The following is a 19,563-nucleotide window of genomic DNA, read 5'->3' as shown; positions in this document are numbered from 1 at the left end:
ACAGTTTTTCTTAACTTTAATAACTCAGGCTTTCAATCTTTTCTGTTAGATCATGTTTCCTAGGGCTCTGCTCATTCTGATAGCTCTGCTCTGGACATCTCTCCAAGTCTTGCTGAAGCACATCACCCAAATCTGGAGGTGTTATTTTAACTCAGCCTAACTAGGAGGAGGTGTACAGGAAGAACCATACTATATCCCTACTGTTAAACTTTTGTTTATGTGTCCTAATGTGACATTAACCTTTGTCATACCAGCTTGGTATTACTATCCATGTTCACCCTATGACCCTCTGTGACCTCAGTTCCTGAACTGATCAGCTGCTCTGATTCTTGTACAGTGCAGCTGCTCATTCTGACTTGTCATTAATCCTTCCCACTTACCAAACAGCACCATATATTTTTCAGACTATTTCTTCAATTCATGAAAACTATCTTGATTTCTAATTCTGTCCTGAAATGTGTGTGTGATCCTTCCCAGCTTTGCATCAGCTGCAGATTTAATAAACATATTTTCTATTCCATTGTCTGAATTGTTAGTCACAATGGACAAAATCCAGAATAGATTGTAGCCTAATGTCATCTGAGAACGGCTTTCTGGATAAAGTTCTCTAACCCAAGTTTTCACTCATGACATCATAGTTTCATTTGGACTATTCTCCTTAGCAAAGCAACAAAAGATTTTCTAAGTCAGAACTTGCCACTCCTATTTTTTTTCCATATGCACCACTAAAAACACTTTTCAGATTAATGAGCTAATCCTGTTTTAAGAATGTAGGTCACTATCATATCAATTTTCAAATTTTAATAAATATTTATGGCGATCTGTAATTACTTTCAGCAAATTCCCATGTATTTCTGCAGAAAATGCCTTTGCTGCATCCCAAATACTTGTGCCTGGCTATTACTGCTGCCAGTCTCTTCTCTAGCACCTAGTTCTAAGATAACCTCAGGAAATAACATGAGCTATTTTAGCCTTTTCTCTCTTCATGGCTCCTACCAGAATCTCTACAAGTAAGCTCATGAACATCCACTTCAACATTTCAAACCCATTTAAAGGAGGTAAGCAAACCTAACTCTGGAACATAATATTGCACAACTGATTAGAGCAGTTACAGACAAGCAGCATATTCAGAACTGCTAACATTTGAACATAATTTTCCAATAATGCTGTCAAACAATTAAAAATGATTGTTCCATTTAAGAGGCTCTCACTCCTTTAGAGAATATCCTCGTTGAAGTATTCTTCCAGAAAATTTTATTGAGCTTTGCTTGCATGATAGTGCATTGAATCTCACATTTCTTGAGGAGTTATAGATGCACAGAACTGACCCACGATGTAATATGTGGCCTCTATACCCTGCTGTTGGCTTTGTGCAGCAGTTGGTAACATCATGAGGCTCTGTGCAGGTATAGAGTCCTGGCTGGCCATTTCAGTATAGGTTCAGGGGCTCTTTTTATAATCCCTTGATTAATCTGTTTGTAGATCTGCTATGGAGAATGATCAGTAGTCCATCACTTGGGTAGACTGTTCATTTTGTGGGAACCACATTGAGGCAGTCCAACAGAGTATCATTTTAAAGACATTCTGTAGTGAGGGCTTGTAATTTGTACACAAGTCTGGAGAAGAGCATTGAATTAAGAAAACTTAATTTTGACAGTCCTGATATATAGTCTATTTTGGTTAACCAAAAGGAACACATACATTTTCTACATTAGAGAAATTTCCATTATTTTTCTCTCAGCCATGAAAATCGATTTTGATGTGATTACTCTCAGAGGCTGCTTGATGTGCTTCTGACAGTACAAAATGGATAGAAACCGTGGGTGGTGTTGAATTGGGGATACTGTGGTTAGCTGAACCCTGTCACAAACTGAAAATGCTAGGATTAAAACACATGCCATTAAGATATTGAGAGGGAGAATGAGCCTTAGGAAAAACAGTGATAACAATATTTTGTTGCTGAAGATTGCAAATGATGCAAAAAGCTTTCATCATATTCTGTTTACTGTAATCAGTGATATTTGCTTAACTGGAGGGAGATCCCCAAAACTCATCAGATGAAATCCCTTAACATTAAGCAAGAGGGTTGTGCCTAAATATAGGTGGATACATGTAAAAAGGGGAGCCATGGTATTTGGAACTGTACAAAACAATGAAGATTTTATCCTGTTCACACTGATTACATCAGGCTCATGAGTGGTTTCGCACTACTTCCCTTTCTGAAATCAGAATATTACCTCATATTTCTATATTTCAGATCAAGTGTCATTTTTAAATGAAATGCTTATTCTTAGCCTGCTAATTGGAAAGATCCCCTTTTGCCTTGAGAATTTTCATTGCTTCAAGAAGAAAAGCCCCCAACAACACAATGAAGAAGAAATACAAAGATAAGAAATGAGTAATAGGTGAGTTTTAAATTATTTATTCATCCAGATGTGTGGATCCTCTTCCAAAAATGTTTACACTTGGCAAGACTGGAACTTGCTAGCTACTAAGACTCAGTGGTTGTAAGCAGTTTGATGATGCTTCCCTCTAACAGGTTTATTGGATACTTCACTTATGGATCAGTAACAACAGGAAAAACAAACATCCTATATTTCCAATTAGGTAACCAAATTTTTTTCACAGTTGCATAGGAAATATCTATCACCCAACAGGTGTTTTAGCAGTTTCTAAGTTATGTCTTGGGAGCAGGGGATTTGGAAAAGGACAAGAGTGAAAGTCCACTGACTTTTCGCTATGTCAGAAATATTGTGATGATTGTTTGTTTTCTGTTCTTTCTGTTCAAGTTGACAAGAGGTAACTATGGAGCTATTAAAAGATGTATCTTAAAGTCTTTATCACACATTTATAAGTGTCAAAAATAGTCTGTTACAGTGTGGATTTTAAATGCAAGAATAAACTGGGTTTGAATTATTTAATTCTCAATAGCATTCTAAGGGAGTTAAATAAAGATGAAATCAATAGGATTATATACATAATAAATCTAGTTCTATGGAAATGCTATAATTTGTACACAGTTAAATAACAATTTTTATCCATCTTAGTGACTAGCTATCTTGAAGAAATGAGAAGAGAATTATGGTCTGGATTGAGTAAAACTCCAGGCATGTGTCAAGCTTATGGTTCCTATTGGCAGTAAAGTCTAGCACACTAATTAATGTTTTTCTGGCTGAAGTCTCTAATCTCTCTGAATCTCACTTTTCACCGTGAAAATAATAGTTCTCATCCCAGAATACTGTTTAAGATATACCACTTAATTTTGAAAAAAATGTACAGATACAACAGTTTTGGAAGGGAAAAATGTACATGCAATTAACTCTCTCTGCCACTAGTGATCACTGCTCCTTTACATTTCTCCCTGTACTTAAATATTTGTGGTTTCCCTTCTATCTTTTATCATCTGTCTGCTCTAGTTCATAGTTGCTATTTCCTGACTAGCCATGAGATACAAGTACGAAACTCAGATCCCACTATGTGTAGCTTTCCCTATTTTCAAAGGGCAGTGATCAGTACTGCTCACAGCTGAGGGAAAAGAAGCAGCGTCCTCTTTCTCTAGAATAATAATCACATATATCTTGTCACAATAATTGGCAAAAGGGAGTCTGCTATTGCTTTTCTTTTAACATAAAACAATGACAAGTTAGGACCTGATTTTCTTTCCCAAACATCCTCCAGTCCTCATGCTGATTTAATAGTTTTCCTAAACAGTAGGAAATACACAATCTAAACCAATTAGATGATTTAAGAGAACCAATGTCCCATCCAAAAGTGCTTGAGGGCATATGCGCCTACAATTTTGAAGTAATTGGTAATGTGAGATTGGAGATTTTGAAAACTCCACTGTGAGCTGAGGATCATCTAACTTCCTTTAAGGTGTGTAAATGTACAAGCCTGGTTTCAGATTTTCATCTGGATGACATCAGTGTTAATGAGGAGAAATTCATGAACACCATCAGAGAGTGACATAATCCACTTACTCCAGTCTCCTCTTCTACAATGGATGAACTGTTTGTTGGAGGCATTTGTTGCTCTTCACTGACTGCAGAGGAAACACAGACATCTAGTTAAGGCTAGATTAAACTACAAGATTAAACTTTCCTTTCAAGAACTAAAATTAGGAATGAATGACATTTCTACACTCCTAAAAACAAGCCCAGCTTTGAATGTCTTGGTTTTCTGAAAAGAGAATTTCAATACTTTTGAAATTGTTATTCTCTTTATGCTTTTGCAATGTGAATGATGGAAAATTATTAGAAATTGGTTATATCTTAATAAAAAGTACTTAACAGGCAAGAAGTATTTATATAGTATCCTATTAATCTAAATTAAACTCAGTTAAGTCCTTCTGGGATTCTAACATGGTATACTCCATCCTTAATGTGTTCACATTTCTTCCTTTACTGTTAGATTGAAATATGTGTATGTAGCAAGGGAAAATTACTTCCATGGGGTTTCATTTTAAAACTGGACATGCAAATCCTATTATTAGGTCAAATTTTGAAGTCCTTAGTAAGTATTTTTTAATTCATCACCCATCAAGATTTCTGCAGACCCCTTTTTACTTTTAATGCTTTGATCTGTGGTTACTGCAAGTTTCACATCTAATTTTTTTGGAATGCAAATGTATCTCTTAATATAAAGTTTTATTTACAATGCTATTTAGACTGCTTAGGAGTATTTTATTTTTATTTTGTTTTGCTTGCTCTCTGTGGTTCTGTAGATATAAATATACTGCTTTACTGTGCAATTTTCCCCTCTGGCTTTGTGATAACTATAATCCAGTGACTTCTTCTTTTTTTTTTTTCCCCTCTGGAAAATATCCTTCATCTGTAAAGATGGGCTGAAGTAATTTGTGAATTGTAGGTAATTTTTCATCTTGGGAATTGAACAAGGGGATCTTAAATTACAATATCTTTACATACCTTCCACTAACATGTCCCTTGTACCCCTATCAGGTTGGTCACATTGCCAGACCTGGGAAGGTATGGGTGAGTTTAATGCATTTATTGCTCTTTACCATGATTCCCTTCTGGTTATCTTCTACTTTAGTATGGTCCACAATATTGAATAAGAGAAGAGAGAATTCTATTCCCTAATTTCTTATTCCCAGCTACAGCCTCCAGCTCACTGGAGCTTTGTCCTGGTTACTGTTTGGTAGAGGGAGCTCTAAGGGATGTGGAGTTTGAGAGGTGCCTTCTCAGACCTTTCCAGTTTTTATATGTGCTTTCCCTACTTGTTGTACAGCACTGGCTTTTGTTCTTTCATATTGTAATGAAGTTGACATAGTAAATCTGCAATTAATGTGAGCCTTTCTCTCTCTCCTCCACCATTTCTCTAGTGACCCTAATCGCTGAGAAGTGGAAAGAGGTTTTGTGTGAAAAATGAGGAGTTCAGATCAATCTCTGCTATGTTTACATTTCTGGCAGTATATTCAAGAACAGTTTATCAGAGAGTACTCTCCTGACTGTTTTTTCTAAAGGTGCCAGACAAGCCTATTCTTTCTTTCACTTCCAAATGCTGTGTTTTGTCATGTGCCACCTTCCTGCTCACTGTCTGGGCTCCTGACATGGCTGCAATGCAAATGTGAAATGAGGAAATGCAAGCTAGTGACTTGAACAGGCCAAGTCCCTAACAACCTAACCTTATCCCAGATCTCCATTTTTACTTTCAATGCATCTTTTCCTCCCTATCATTCACTTAATATTTTTCCCTTAATGCTTCCTTTGTCTCCTTTACTGCTCTGATTGCTTCTGTCATGTTTTATTCATTTGCTCTTTTGGTGTTTCTTTCAACTTTCTTTTAAAATACACTTCTCCTTCCTGTCTTTTCTCACATAGTTACTAATTCCCATAATAGTGATCTGGTATCCCTGACACAGCAGGATTTGATGTGGTGAAAACCTAACATAGGAGCTACTAGCCTTCTCTATCCTTCACTTAGTGAGCCCATGACATCTCCTTCCATGTCACAGTATGAGGGAGAATGACTTACTACTTTGCTTTAGATTAGCCCATTGGCAGTCCTCACTCATGCTATGGACAGATGCAGGTATGGAAAGACTAAAGTTGACACTGAGATTATAACAGCCTAGCCCTTAGGTGCTCAGCATCCATCCTCTACAGTCTAACTGGAGAACACACAAGACCCAAACAGAAGAAAGAATTCAGAAAACTCTTGATGCGAAATAGAAAACCTAGTCTGTCCATTTGCCACCATGTGGAGGAGGCACTTGGTACAAGATATGTTTTATTCAATGTTTTAAAACATTGCATACCTTTGTGCTTCCATATGTGAATCGTCTTTCATACTGGATATTCTTTCATTTTATTAGAACTATTATTTTGGGCAAAATTCCAGAGTCCTGAGTTGAAGTCAATGAGAGGTTAATTTGACTAGAGACCAAATGAAAATTGAGAAGGTGTTTATCTTTTGGCACAGTGATAGTACCTTGCCTAGAATTCTGACCTTGCAATGTCCAAGATATGCAGCCCTGAAATAGCATCCAGGAGGAGATTTGGTCAGGCTGCAACTGAAAGCAGATGGCATATATAACAGAAGTCACTGAAAACTAAAAGCCCTGCTGAGAGCGATATATGACATTCTGAAGGAAATCTGTCTTTGACACCTTGTATTATCATTTAAAAAAATTAAGATCTCTTTTACGAATTGGGAAAAAGCACACTCCAGATCCTGCTGGTCCCTGCTCTGCCTTTGGACTGCAGAGCAAAGCAGGAGCTATGCTGCCAGCTCTGTATATAACACACCTCCTTGTGCGTCCACCTTATTCCATTATTGCTGCATGAAGGGGAAGATCAGTTCCTGTCCAGTTCCCAAGCTGAAAGATGTCTGCTTGGAAGGAAGGGTACCCCAATAAAAGAGAAGTGGTGTCCAAGAGATGGGTTAGTCAATCCTCCCTTTTCTTGTAAGGGTTAAGCCAAGTGCTGAGCCTGATATGCGCTCTAGCCTACAGGACACTGTCTGCCTTTTTTTCCTTCCACAGGTAGAAGATTTTACTTTTCCCAGTGGCGTAAGCAGTAAATATCACTCATTTTTGGCAAGTCCTAGAAACTACATACAGGAATGAGAAATCCAGCCTTGTGTTCAACAACCCTAAGCAGTGTGACTTTCTTCATTTTTTGCCTGTTCATATAACAAGGAAAAATGGTGCTTAATCTTGATTTGATAACTATGCCTGCAACCAATTTAAATGAACATATTTAAGTGATGCACAGTATGTGATGATGTTTCTTTTTCAAGACAAATAATATTTATGGTTTGTAATTTGTAAGTTTTGTAAGCAGAAAAGATTCAGAGAGACCTTGTAAAATTTTAGCTACTCAAATGTAAATATTAAGCTATGATAACTGCATGAAGCTAATCAACCCAAGCATTCTGTCAAAGCTCACATGATAGGCTCGCTCATCCTTGACAGCCTAATTGACACTATTATTCTCATGAGAAGAGTAACTTTCACAATAATGTACAGTACATACAAATGCAAAGAATTTATGTACACCAGTTACCTTCCACTGAGATGTTTTAGTAATAATATTTGGCCGGTGTAACAATGTTTTCCATCATTTTATATATTTATGGGCAGCCAGAAGGGATGCATACTGTGCTTCCATCCAGTAAAGCAGTAGTACTGTGGAAAAGTAGAGATTGGAAACTAATTAAAACTTGTATCATGATGCATTTGTCCAAGGGGGTGGAGTTGAAGTTGCAGCCTTAACTGTGACATTTCCTAACATTGGAACACCTGAATTTGCAAACTTAGTCATATTCTTTTCCCATTGCTTTAGTGAACATTCATATTTGGAGGGATTAATTAATCAGTTGTAAAGCAAATATGCAAAAATGCATTCTACTTTGAAGTTCACTTTAAAATACTAAAATATTAAAGTGCCATTCTAAAGTCTTTTTATGAGCTAACCTGGCCATGCCCATGTTGAGGTGTATTTGTCCTTGCAGGATGGAGACAGAGCATCACCCCCATAAAAGAGCAGAGCAAAGTACAGTTATGCCTTTTCCTGAAGATGTCTGCTCAATGGTAAGAAGCTTTCTGTTTTTATATAACGGATCATGTCATTGTAAGAACAGATGATTCTAGGGCATTGTGCATTAGTTTGTAGGGAAATTAAATTCTTTCAATTTCAATCAGAATCTTCCAAATGTGATCATGACTAATGAGAATTTTGGAAAATTTTGCAGAGAAAGAAGAATTTGTTTATGTTGATAGATTTCACAACATATTTTTCTGTTCATGTGGAGTCCCCTAGGACTATTAGAGAAAAGACTGCATATCATAATCTCTATTATTACTATGTGTTATGTATAGAATATCTAAATCTTAGGTAGTACTGAAGTATAGCATCTCCTTGAAAAATATCATTAATAGAAGCTGTTATGCTTTTTGTATAAGAAAGCACAAATATGGCCACATAAAATACAGAATTTTACTACAGTACAAGCAAAAACAATAATGTAATTTAACCCCAGTTTCTTTATCCTCATACAATGTGTTCTCCCAATCTGACCAGAACATCTGAAATAAAAGAAACAAAAGCAAAAAACCACCCAAAATGTACAGAAAGCTGGGATCTATCTAGAGTGTTTGGTGTTATGTGAGGTATTTTTTTGTGTTATGTTGCTTGACAGAGAGATAGATCAAAATGTTTTTCTTAGGAAACTACTCAGGAAAGATAAAATATTGGCTTGGGTAAAGAGGACCCCAGCAATCACTGAAAACCCCAGCTGGTGCATAGCTGTGGCAGCAATGCCTGGCGTCACAGACCTGTGAGCAGCAGCGATTGAAAGTTTGCCTCCAGCCTCATAGTCCCACCTGTCCTGCAACCAGCACTCACCTGATGCCACAGGGAGAGGGGTCAGAGAGTCACTGAAAATCAGAAAGGCATGCTACTGCTAAAAATCAGAAATTAAGACTAAATCAGACAATAAGTTACTGCTAGTTCAGCTCTGTGAACCATCTTGGTAAAGGATCAGACAGGCACCAGGACTGCTGCAAAGGACCAGGAAACTGAGCTGGGAATGAGAGGTGACTGAAGAAGCATCAACCTACTTTTGCTAATATTGGTGTGGTATTGCACTTTGACTTGCTAAGAAAAAAAACAGAGATCAGCTTTTTACTTTCAGCAGCAAAGGGTTTTCTGGGACTCCAGGAGAAGCACCGAATCAGAATCCTTCTTCACCATTGCAAGAACACAATGCCACCTTTGGGTATGACTGGGGGCTGGGAGGAGAGGTTATCTATAGTTCTAATACCTTTCTCTAGCTGCAGTACAAGTGCTGAAGAACAAATTATGTTCGGTTTTGAGGAGGATCACCGGGATTTTGTGTGTGCAGAAACCCTGCCCTGGTGCTGTCAGCTAGCAGGGGAAATCAGCACAGAGCTGGCTCCAGGGGCTCTGGCTTCTCCAGAAATCTGACGTGGGCGTCTCCTTGCCTGTCTCCTTGGCCAGAAGAAGAAGTGGCCACATAGCCCTGTAAATTGCAAGGGGCCTGGTGAAAGACTAAAGAAGGACTCAAAAAATTATAAACTTGGTCTTCCTAAATAGTAGATTTAACACTGCTTCTAGAAGTACAAGCAAACATGGCTGACAACAGGACCTTACTTCTGACAGTGCCTGTTTAAGGGAGGTTATATTTCACCCACTCTTACATTTAAAACATTTCCATTTCTATTTTGATTTCCTGTCTCCTTTTCCTCCTTCTCCCATTTTTCCTGCCATCTTTCAATAATATAGAATAAAGATAAGCCTGATGGTGATTTAGAAGAGTCAAATAGACTGTAGAAAGTTAGGCAAACATAACCTTCTGTCACAATAGTTTTAATTATTAGCCCCTGAAATATTTGTTTTCAGCAAAAAACTTTAACTTCCAAAAAAAATTTAAGTTTTTTAAATCACAAACAGAAATATATCAATATTGGGTTGCTTTTAATGCTAGCTATCACTATTTCTTAAGTTTAATAGTACATTTTCATTGTTTAGTAGTATTTCCTATAATTCTGAGGTGCTTATAAGTTAGTTATATAGAAATGATATATTATATAGAAGATATAGAGAGAAGAATGATATGTGTCTGTTGATTTCAAGTGGGTCCTTTTTTCCTTTTGCATGCTTACACAAGGTGCATAGTAATGGGTTGGGCTTTTTCATTACCAAACAGCTGCATTTGCGTTCATTTGGTTGCAAAGCTGTTTACTTTTCAAATTACTTTATTAATTGAAAAACTAGTAAATATTGGTAATGTCTCCTCCTACTGTAATTGCCATTTTTATCCACATTCCCCTTACATTTGTTGCATATCAAGCCTGTTCCACTACTTCAGTAGAGAGGGAACAAGATATGATAGAGAGGGAATAAGATGATAAAACAGTATTGGTTAACCTCAACTAATCCTTGGATCTCAAATTCTGACAGAAATATTAATGACCTGGGACCTTGACAATGTTGTCAGATAGGACTGCCTTGCTCCCATGGGGACAATCAGATCAAGAGAAGTTACACTATGACTCTGATTTAAACAGGCTCCATCTGACAAATCTAATCTGGATCCTATCAGTGGGACAGAACTAAAATAATACACAAGGCACTTGTTTCCTAACCATGTTCTTTAATTCATTAATCTGTAGATTGCATTTTCCACTAACCCCAAATTCAAAACATTTTCTTTTTTTTTTTATAATAGATAGCCCTGATGCACAAGGAACACTTTATTTTTTTTATTTAGTGGAATAAATGCATTTGAAATGCTGAATAAAGTACAGACCCCATTCTGCAAGCCCTCAGTTCTTACCAGGAGTTCTGCTTGGAGGGCTTGCAGGATCAGTTCAGAGAATATATGAGGAAGATAAGAAAGAAAAAAAGAAGAGAGAAAGAGAGAGAGATTGAAAGGGATTTTGTGGAGACAGAGATATATTAAACCAGACTGTGCTTTCTATTTTCAGTAGTCTAACAAAAGTTCATCTCTGACTTCAGAAAAAGGATTCAAAAGAAAACATGCAGCCTGGATTAGTGTTTGCTAGCTTGCCTCACTATTAAATTTGGTTAATGCGCTGTTTCGAAAATCAGCTCAGAGAAAACTTTCTGGAATAAAAGAACATGCCTTGTTTCTTCCTCTCTCCCTTTCCCTTGTCCTCTCCAGAATATACACCTGCATATTCACATAACCAAACAGATTCCACAGTGGCTAGGTGGGAGCAATGTCAACCCCAAAACATTTTGGTAATTTTGTTTTTTCTTAAATACTACTAGCCTGACTAGTAACCTGTTAAAGCTCAAAACTCCTTTGTAAAAGGAAAAAAAGAAACAAAACAAACAGTCTTTATAAATAAATTAAAATTCTAACTAAAAAGCTAATTATAAGGGTATTTGTTTTGTTTGAGGTAAGGCACATCTATTATCATAAAGATAATTAACTCAGTCTGACAGATCTAATAAAAGGACAAGTTTAGCATTGGCTTAGCAGAAGCCCAAGGCAAGCAATTTTTATAATTACTAGTTATTGTAACTGGGCTCAGAGAAAATGGTCTGTGATATTTAAACAGTAATGTTAATTTGCATTTAGACCCATTTTTTTCCTCTTTCCCAGGCAAGATCTATTTAGCTGGAATGAGTAAAATAAACTTGAATAACTTAAAAAAAAAGGAAAGAAAAAAGAATGGCTTTCTCCTTACAGAAAAACTTGGTCTTTTTATGCTCAGATAATTAATATCCTCACAAGGTAAGTGTTCTGCTAATCACAAAACAATTAAATGGCTTAATATAGTTTTAACACACAGAAAATGTTGAGTTTTCAGACTGAAATGATGCCTGCTGACTGCATTTATTCAGGGCAACTGTATCTTAATGCACAGATCTGCTACAAGTGCCTCCACTGCCCATGCCCTCAGTGTGCCCCTGCTGTTGAGCTGGCGAAGAAAGGGCAGGAGAGGGGGGAGGAAAGCCCCTGGCTGCTGCAAGGAAGTGGTTCCCATTCACAACAAGAAAGGGAACAAAATAATATTCAGGAATATATGCATAAAAAGCAAATTGCTCCTGCTGGCATGGTGTAGTAGCCCTTTAACTAATGCTTACCTTGACATTTTGCAACACATTCTCTGCAAGAAAAACAAATCAACATTTTAAAAGGAGAAAGTTATTTTTTAACCGCTTCTGTAATGAAGGTTTTAGAAATAAGTAATAACTGGAGTGAGAAAATCATTGGTGATATACTACAGAAAAAGCACTTTAAGTACTTGCCATTCAAGTATGAATTTCATTATGTACTACAGGCAGTTGATGTCAACCTCAGTGCATTTTGCCAGTGTAGGACCATATCTAGGGGGAACATTAAAGTCATATAAGCCTAAGCTCCCCAGTTTTCAAAGTGCTGTGGTCCTGATATATAGATGCTGTAAACTGCCCTAAATCCTTTGAAGACAGAGTCCTACAGCACCACATGAGTTACACATGAAAAAGAGAGCAAAGGGAACATGGAGCCTTTGTTCCCAAGAGGGTGGAAAAGACAAATCTGAGGCACTCGTGAATCAAAGGGAGCAGCCTGATGCATGCTGGAGCACAGGAACAAGCAGCCCTTGTTTGCTGCCTCGCTTGCTGCCCTCCTTCAGCCCCAGTCTGACAGCAAGAGCCATAGAGCACACACAGGCTGCAGAGCTGGCCTGCACTTCCCCACCCGTTAGTTCACATCTTTTTTCATGGCAGAATATTTTGGCCTGATTTTGGACCACAAGAATTTGTCTCATCATTCATCCGTTCCATATTATACCAAGGATTTTGTTTTGTCATCAGCCCTGCTGGCTTTATTTGTCAGTGATCCCATCAGGTGGGATGCTGCAAGGCTGCCCATGCAATGCTGAGGGTGGAGGCACTGCTCACTTGCTCTTTTGCTGCCTGGTTTTCTGAGACTGCAGACACTACACTGGTTTTTTTCTGCTTCACTCTTAGAGGGTTTGATGTGTCTTTAAACAGCTTGGCCAAGGTACTTTTTTTAATGGGAGGCTAAATTTAGGATCATAAATGCCTATTTGAACTCTGAAATTAGCATACACTCTATCTTATGTTTGGCTATTGGCTGTATATTAATAATTCAGTTTTTGTCTTCAGTAAAATGCACTTTTTCACTAGATACAAAAAATGAGATTCTTATCTATTTTGACTGAAGATTTTGATGATTTTTTAAAAAATATTTTTCAGCCTTCTTGTGCTTTGAGGATTTATGAATTTATTTATTCAGAAGGTCCCCTACCCACTAAAATCCCAATGTGACTTTGCATATCTGAGTAGTTCTACTAATATCAGCAAGATTACTCACCATCTGAGAAGCTGTATGTGTACTTTGCTGAAGGAGAGCTCAGGGGTCTGATCTGTGACAATCAAGCAGTCTCTGGGCTACTGACTAAACATCACCTGCAAGGATTTGGTCCTTTTCAGAGTCATGACCCAGGAAGACCAGCAAATATTCATCTCCGGCTAATGTGGAAGAGGGAAGGCTCAAGGCTGAGGATTGAGTCTACTAACTGTAAACCTAAAATGTAATCTCTGAGCTTCTAAATGCCTACAGATGTTGAATTTATTTCATCAGTTCCAGAAAAACATTACCACCTCTGCTACACAGAAACAGACAGACATAACTTTGCTTTTTTTATCTGATTATGAACCTTGAAGCCAGAACACAGGCAGAACGTTGTTGGGGATTTTGAAATTAAGACTGGGGAAAAAAAAATCCTTCTTCTGAATTGTTGTACACATAAAAAACCCAACACATGATACTTTGTGGTCCCTATCTACCCTGAGATTAGGAGATTTTTAAGCTGCTTCCCCTAGAGCTCTAGGATTTCTGCCACTATTTCTGAATGCTCTCAACAGGGATACTAAGCTTTCTTGATGAAGGAAATTGGTGGCAATTCTATAGCTTGCACTTACTCCTATAATTTTAAAAAAATGCTGAGGGCAACTCTCATTGCATTTTAAGGATTTAAAATGGGTCAGCTTTTGGCCTACATGGATTGATGGAGCCCTTTAAATAGGCTCTAGCTATGGAACGTTATTAATCACTGTAGCGGACAAAAAATACATTGTTTCCTTGCTGAGAATAGCATGTTTTCCTTTGCTTATGAATTGATCCCTGAAAGGTTCCTCACGGGAATATGTTTGTTCTTTCTTTCTTTGCTTCTTTCTTTCCTTCTAAGGCAAAATGGCTTTAAACTACAGATGTGCTAATCTGTAGGAAACTCCAGAACTCATTGATCTATGGGCAGCATAGGTATTAATCTACCTGGGCTGGTAGACTAGAAGAATGAACAATTAATTAAATAGCCTTGAGGTTATTTTTCAAAACAGCATTGTAAGCAGTGATGGGCAAACCTCAAAAGGTTTTTATACTGGATTCAGTTCAGATCAACTTCCTAAATTTCATAGACTGATCTGCTCTTTGGAAGCATACCCAGGAGGGAAAAATACCTACAGGTATTATTTTAAGTTAGACCAATCAACTCAGTAATAAAAAAGAGAAAATTTTTAGAAAATGAATTTTAGCCTTGTCCCTGAGACCCAATACACATTCCAAATACTTTTAAATGTATCTATAAGAGAAAGAATGTGTGTTTGGACAATTTTCCAAATATTCTTTAAGAAAAAATGCAAAATTTATTATTAAATCTTATTGTTTCCAAAATTACTACTTACTGTTTTGCAAAATTGGCAGCAATGTCAATACAATACTTTTTTTTATCCTCCTCACAGCTTTTACTTCTTGTTGCTTCCAGTAAATGAAAAGACCTTTGTAAACTGACACGCATGATGATACTGGCAAATCCCTCAGGATCATTTCTTTTGGGACACCAACAAAATAGAAGTGTGGAGAGATGTCTGAGTATAGATTTTGTAAATCAGCTTCCACGACGCATAAATCGACCCATAAACTGTATATATTCATGTATCTCCACACCCCACCCTTTGTTCTTTGCTTATTGTATATTTTACCAATGCAGTAAAACTGGTGGATGACACAAACATATTCCACCAGCCTTTAAAGCTGAGCAAGGGCACAGTAAAACCATCCTACAATGCAGAGCTCCATTTAATTTATGTTGCCTCCACCTGAGGCTTGTCACTGTGTTAACAGCACCTATGTCTATCTATTCCATTGCTTTTGATCATCTCAAAGGCCAGGAAGGAGCAAGAGAATGCACAAAAATTTGTCTTTTCCAGTATATCATGAAGACATAAAGCCAGATTTAAAGCTGTTAGAGGCTGCCTATTATTGTACCATCAAATAATGGAGCTCCTTCCTGTGAAGTGTTTCTGGACGTGACAGCACGAGCACTAATGTGACATTACTTGAGTAAATGGGTGGATAAAACAATTGCAATGATTTCTGTCAGGGATTTAAGGGCAGCCTGCATGCACTTTGGGCATGCAGTTTCTGCTGCAGCTTGGCACTGTTCTAGCTCTAACATTAATAGATCCCTCTTAGATCTAACAGCCAGATGGTCAGCAGTTGTGAACTACTTACTGAACCGCTCTTGAAGTTCTGCCAGGATATTTGTACACACATATTCTTTTCGCAAGCCAGTGCCATAAGGTCGCAGGAAGAACAAGGTCAGAAGTGTCTCATGTTTTTGGGGGCATGTGTTGGCCTAACAGGCCACATGCAGTTGCTGAGCAGCAAACAAAAGAGGTGGAGATAACAGTTCATAACAAGTCAGCTATTAATTGAATTTTTGAGTCTTCTTATGTTTGCAAATTGTCCATGAACAGACCCTGATTTTCAAGACTGTGTTTGTTACTCAGAGTTATTTGCTGACACAGGAAACAGAAACCACAGAAATGCTGGCTGGCACTTACCCTTATTTCTTAAAGGCTAAGCAGAATAGCCATCAAATAGGCACTTGCCATGAGGCCTGGGGAAAGAAAAATGGAGCATAAAGTCAAAATATAGGAAGCTGAAAGATAGAGATAAACATCATAAAAGAGTTTGCAGCCTCTTGACCTCAGCAATATTACCAGCTACATGCCATAACTTGATCTTTGGCATTAAACACTCTGCTGAGTAGGTGTTTGCTGTGCTACCATCTTCCTGGATGTTTTTTTGCAGCTGTCTTAACCCTTGGGCTACTGCCACACTCCTCCTACATCTCTTCCTCTTCACACATTATTCCCAGCTCTCAAGGTAAATTTTGGCTGCAAAACCTCCTGAAAGGAACTTGAAGCTCCTTGCCAGACATTTTATGAATAATTTGAAGATAAAGATACTCTTATAAGTGTATTTGTTCAAGCATTTTGATCAACTATTTTCATCCACATTATAATTTTTGCCTGCCTCTGCTGCTTTTATCTGAGAACATGCATATGTACAGTTACGTCCTGAAGCACTTACAGTCTGAAGGCAGAAGAGGATGGAAGACAATAGGGAAAATAACTTCTGTACTTCCTTTTTGGCATGCCTGTGGTTCACCTTAGAACTTCAAGCCATTGCCTTGAACCTGTAACACCCTGGATGGCCTCAGACACCTTTTGGGGCCAGTTTGTTAAATTCCTGCAATGATGCCGCTACTTCAGTGGAGCACAAAGGACAGCGCTACTTGCTCACAGTCTCTGCCATTTAGAAACTCCCCATTACCCTAGTTACAGATTTCAAAATCACTTTCAAGTTTTATTTCTCACTCTTTTTCATGTCTGAGAACACAGACTAAATTTCCACCCACCCTTTCCTTTTTTTTTCCCAGTGTTGAACTGGAAATTGTTTTGAGTAGCTCCACTTTCAGTGCATATTCCCGGCCTAGCATAAAACTAATGAATAGCTCATTTGTGAGAAGTGTAGGCAGAAGGAATGTGATTGCAGGCAAATTTCACTAGGAACTGAAACAAATGTTCATAGAGAGCATTTTCCAGTGTTCAGTCACACTGGCTAACCATTAATTGATGGGAATAAGTGTCTCTACTTAAATGCAGTATCTAAGTAACTGAGCTGTATAATACGCATTGCTGTGTTGCACTTAGCATATTCCTTCCACAGGTGGGCAGGGGAAAAAAAAAGCAGCTTCACAGGTGCAATGCAGTGTGGTCTAACAAGTGCAAGAAGCCTTTGAAATCTCCTGTCCCTCTTCTCCCATCTTTGAAAAAGAAATCCTAAAACAGAAGGGATAATGGTGTGGGAGTTTCTTGCTTACTTGCCCTTTTAGAAAGGATTTAGGGGTTAAAATTGATGAAAAGAATAATACAAGTCAGTGTAGTTATATTATTAGAACATCATACCAAGCTATGATCATAGAACAGGTGAATTTTGCCCTCAGAAAATGTCTCTTCAGTTGGGCTGGTCCTTAGGTTGGGTTTGCACGGCAAAAATATGATCCCACTTCCTTACTCAGTCACAGTGAAACTGCCTTGAAGCCAATTACTGCCTCCTGGTCACTTGTCACTGCTTGTCAGGAACGAGCATAGAAAGCCAGGAAAATCAAATACACTGTACCCCCCCTCTAGAAAACCTTCAGGGCTTTTCCAGTTCTCAGTGTGGCATCTGTGATTCCATCTCAGGTATGTTGATATTTGATGATCAATACTAATTAGGACAAAGGTTTTTTCCTTTTCCTTGTCTGACAATGAATCCACCATGATGAGGAATCCTGAAAACAGCCACTGGAGCAATGGAAATAAGTTTCTGTGCATAGGGGAAGTGTGTGGTAGTAACTAGAGGCAGTATAGTGTAGCTGTCTGCTTTCTTTTAAGATTTTCAGAGAGAGCTAGACTCATCCTTATGCCAGCTACTAATGTTCTCTGAAGACAGAGCCAGTGGAGTGAGACATGCTGCTCCCATGCCTCGAGTTATCTTATCAGCTCCTACTCTTGATCCCTGGGATGCAAGGGAATTTCTAGCATAAACCTTAAGCACTCCCACAAGCCACCAAGTCATCTTAAATGCAGAAATTATTAAGCTTCTTAATTTAGAGACTTTATTTCTTAAGCCTGAATCTCTCTCCAGAAAGTGGGTGAGAAAAGTCAAACATTTATTAGAGTAGTCACTTATCTGACAAAGTTCAGCTTCACTGTAAATATTTTTTTTCCTTTCTCATGAATTTTTGCCCACTCTCTGCTCTCTCCATTTTTGTAAAAAACTTTCCTGAAACTTGAAATTTTAGGAAAAAAAATAATAGGGTGTACAAATTAATAAAGTCTGGAGTTCATGTAAAATACATACCCTTCATGGACACAGGCAGGATTATCTCACAACTGAGTTACCTTGCAGAGCTTCTGTGCCTGAACCTTGGCTCAGCAAATAGGACCCTCTACATCACCTCAGCTTGCTGGGCAAAACACAATCCATGAATTACTTGGAATAGTGTTGGGAAATACAGTATTCCTGGTCTGAAACTAGTATCGATGGCATCAAAGTATTATTACTGTGAACATGAAAAAAAATAAATACAATAAATCTGTCACATAAATGCCACATCTACTACCTTATAGGACACCTTCCTTGAGTTCTATGCTCACACATGTAGTACTGCATATTAACCTTCCAGCAGCAGTGTGCATGTGCTTTGCTGCTTAGGCCTAGTACAGTATTTTCTTTGCCTTGTTCTTTCACCTTAACTTTCCTTTCTTTCTTATTTATTGCACTTATTGTTCTTCATTTCATCCTTACCTGCTCAGATAGTCATCTGACCTAGTTTTATGATATGGATTAAAGTAAATCCTATAATGTAAGTATTCTTGCTTTTCTGCATTCTGCTCTGTCATCTGTGTTTTGCTGGGATTTTGGATACTGGGGCTGGCTTTGGTTGAGAGTGCTTCTGTGTCTCTGAGGCTTACCCCCTAAGTGACTGGGATCATGCTGTAAGCAACTTTGTTCTCTGCTTCTTGGGTACCCATTATCTCATTCCTTCAAAAGCAGACTTAATTCTCCAACCTCTGAAGATAACTTTGTCTTTAATTATTCAGTCAGAAACTCCCACTGAGGTGAATGGGGGAGGGAGAGTGAAGGTCCCTGTATATTTTAAATCAGAAATGCCTGTTTGAAAGATTTCTGGTTTTGCTGTGTTAACTTGCTCTGGGTAAATAGGCACATAAATAGGAAAGAAGCATCTCTTAACATTATTGGGTTAAAAAGCCAGCTGAGATTTGTTCTGATGCAAATCCCTCTGCCAGTTCAGCAATACTGGCAGTCTAAGAACATTAAGAAATAAAAGCAAACATGAACATCAAGGAGAAGAATGATCCTTCCTTCTTTTCCACTCTGTGATGATGAATTAAAATTAGAGTTGAAGGAAATCAACAAAGATTTTTGTTAGTGTCCCAGCCGTAGAAAAGTTGTTGGATCATAGGGTACCTTGGTTCAGCCTTTTATCTGTGTTTTCCTTTGCTTATGAAACTCTCAACTTACTTTCATTTAACAGCTGGTAATCAATTATTGTACATGATGCTGACAGCTCAGTGCTATGGCTGATTTTCCTGCCCTGTCTTTCCCCAAGACTTGTTTACTGAGCCATACATTTCATTGTAGGAATGCACCTGGATTTCTGTTGTCATCATATCGGAA

The sequence above is a fragment of the Camarhynchus parvulus genome, chromosome 4 (genome assembly GCF_901933205.1).
Source record: "Camarhynchus parvulus chromosome 4, STF_HiC, whole genome shotgun sequence".
NCBI lineage: Eukaryota > Metazoa > Chordata > Aves > Passeriformes > Thraupidae > Camarhynchus > Camarhynchus parvulus.
This window is presented reverse-complemented; position numbering follows the sequence as displayed.